The following is a 3368-nucleotide window of genomic DNA, read 5'->3' on the forward strand; positions in this document are numbered from 1 at the left end:
GAGGATGCCTTTATTACAGATAATATATTATAAATAATACATAATAAATATAAGTAAGATATTAATATTGCTTGACATGTTACGTATTGGTAGATCGTTAGGGAATAGAGGGAAAATCTGCATGTCGGTAATTTTCCAAGACACTATGGTAGGTTTTAAGTTTACAAATGTAAATGTCCAAGATTCAAAGCAAGGAAGGAAGAGAAGGGGGAAGGGAAAAAGGGAGGGAGTGATGGAAGAAAAAAAGAATCTCTGATTCTGATCTTCATTTAAAAGGTCAGAAAGAATGAGGGAGGTCAAAGTGCTTATGTGTCCTTTCTGAGCTCCATTCAAGAGAACTGAAGCCACTTACTAATGTTCACTTATCTAATAAAGAAGCAGGGTTTGTTGTTGTTGTTGTTGTTGTTGTTTTGGTTTTTTGGTTGTTTTTTTTTTTTGAAATAAAGAGAAGAAAGTGAAGTTCCACTTAGCACCAAAAGCATAATATTTCATCTAAATTACTCTAGGAAATATATAGAGGACAGTGGTAGAACTATGTCAGGTTATAGAATTTGCTGAACCAAAGCTAACACTGCAGTTTGTTTGAGGAGGAATATACAATTGGTGGAAATCTCCTTTTACTTCCAGCCATTTGGTTGATCTCTTTACGCTTCCATGCAACTCACTTTAACTGTGCTTGGTAATTATTCATCACTATATCAACCTAAAATTTATTTCATCTCTTTTTTTACTGTCATTCATCAGGATTTTTGATTAAACATCTAAAATTGAAGGGCTTTCTGCAAACGATATTCTTAAAAGTTATTTAATCTTTCTTGATTGACATAAGAAGTGAGAGCGGTATGTGGTTGTACAATGGTATAAGAGCGACAAGAAGTCATTAAAATAAAAGGATTGTATACAAGTTTCATTCTTATAATTTAATTTACTCGCTATTGACTCAAAAATGAGTCAAACGTGGGTACCTAGAATAGAAACTGGTGAGTACCAAACATTGCATTATATGCAATTATTCCACTGTCTTAGCCTTGTGGACTCCAATGGTAGATAAGTACTGTATTATTATTGCTCATTATCTTAATTATAGAGTAAGGTCAGAAATTTAAGGTCATAGACTTATCCCTTTATTGTAGTAATATACATAAAACAATAATTTCAATTTTTACTACTTGAGGCACACAGTTCAGCCCATTAAATACATTCACATTATTGCATAACCATCACAATCATCCATTTCTAACCCACTTTCATCTTCCTCAACTGAAACTCTGTAACCCCATAAACAACTTTCCATTCTCCCCTGTTCCTAATTCCTTAAAAATAACTACTCTATTTTCTGTCTACAAATGTGAATATTCTAAGTAACTTATCTAAATGGAATAATACATGATTTTGTATTTCTGTGTGGGTAATCTCCCTTAGCAAAATGTCTTCAAGTTCCATCCACATTGTAATACAAGTAATAATATCCTATCATGTTATAGCTGAATAATTTTCTGCTGAATGGATATACTGTACTGTGTTTATCCACACATAACAGACAAAACATATGACATGATTCTTTCTCTTTTGCTAATGTGAATAATGTTGACTTGAGTATAAGCATTCATATACGTTAGACTCCTTGATTCTAATTCTTTGTTGTGCATATGTGACTGCTTGTGAATTTGTGTGTGTGCAGGTGCATGTGTACATGTGCATGTGTGCATGTGGAGGCCAGAGGACAGCCTCCAGTGTCACTACTCAGGTACTGTTTACCATTTCCTTTTTTGAGAGTGCTTCTCATTGCACTGCAACTCTCCAGGTAGGACAGACTATTTCCCTGTAGAGTCCCAGGGATCTGCCTGTCTCCATCTCTGAAGTTCTTGGATTAAAAATATGTGCCAGGACACTCAGCCATTTATATAGTTTCTGAGGCTTGTACTCAGTTCCTTTTGCTTGCAACATAAGCACTTTAGCAACTGAGTTATCTCCCCATTCTGCTTCTCATTCTTTAATACAAATCCAGAAGTAAAATGCCTGGATCACATGGTATTTCATAACTTTATTGAAGAACTGGGTTTTTTTTTAATTGAATTAACTAGCCATTTTTATATTAATTATAGTTGCATTTTGTTAAAAATTGCAGAGTTGGACAATTATGATGGATACCATTTGACTTCTCAAACCTAAAATATTTGCTATCTGGCTTTTAAAAGAGTAACTTTGCTATGTCCTGCTACAGAAAATTATATTACCATTTCATAGTTTTGACAGAGCACATATGTCTTCAAAAGTTAAAGTACCTTTCCCACTGGGAGACAGAAATAGGATAATCTCTATCCACAGTTGAGAGATCAAGAACAGAACATCATACAGAGGAAACAAACTCCAGTGAGGTTAATCAAATATTAATACCCAGATTCAACTGCTGCAGCTAAATTTTGCTATCACATCATGAGTCAAAGAGTGGTATCACTAATGTGCATGTATGGGTCTATTTGTGTGTGTTTTAGATGGAAACTCAGGTCTAAATTTGCATCACCAGGGAAATGTTTTATGCTATCTTCTCTAATGGAAAATGAGGGCAGGGGTAGTACTTTATGTGAAATCTCTTAAGTTTGAGAAATGCTGAGCTATATAATTACAAAATAATTTGGGTGCCAAATGTTTACCTATAAATTAAATTAAATCCATATGTTAAATATGACTGAAAACATTTTCCTTTGTAATGCTAAATATTATGGTATAAATTTCTTCCCACTGCTTTTCACATAGCCATAGGGAAACATGAACAACTACAACCTATTTAAGTCAAGGAATAAATAACTCAGAAATAGGTCTCAGGTAGCATATAGCTAAAATAATTCAGTAGAATAATGTCCATGTACTACAAACTGTGTGCTCACAAGCCATCATTTTATATATAAATGATACTTTATTTTATGTGATTATAGACAGGAGTGGCTGGAAACTAAAAGCATAGCCAATATTATAGACAATATCTCATAGACAATATTAAAGAGGATTTACGGCACTCTTAAAATAGGACAGTAAATCTTGTTTGTTTTATCATATTAGCTTCTACTTGGCGTTTAAATATCCGTTAGTTAACAGATACACTCAATTTTGAGATGCTAATGCAAAACACAGTCATTACAGTTTTATGTAGATATGTTATATAATGGTTGACATTTTTAGATCTCATCCAAGAGTGAAAAATGTTTGTTTTGAGAATGTTTTGTGTTTTATATAAATTATCATTTTTTTATAATTAAAGCAATTCTATATAGTAAATTCTAATGAAAATATGCCATTTAATTTTTGTAGTGTTAAATGTTTACTGTCTTTCACAAATATATATAACACAATATATTTTAACATAATTG

The 3368-nt window shown here is 32.6% G+C and overlaps 1 protein-coding gene across 1 annotated transcript in view; it reads right to left on the reverse strand.

Moving 5' to 3' along the window:
* The window catches only part of Dmd (dystrophin), a 2373110-nt gene that overhangs the window by 1212773 nt on the left and 1156969 nt on the right, over positions 1–3368 (reverse strand). The gene's annotated exons all lie outside the window — the stretch shown is intronic.

This window comes from Nannospalax galili, unplaced genomic scaffold (assembly GCF_000622305.1).
Source record: "Nannospalax galili isolate Female #2095 unplaced genomic scaffold, S.galili_v1.0 scaffold7, whole genome shotgun sequence".
In the NCBI taxonomy this organism is placed as follows: Eukaryota; Metazoa; Chordata; class Mammalia; order Rodentia; family Spalacidae; genus Nannospalax; species Nannospalax galili.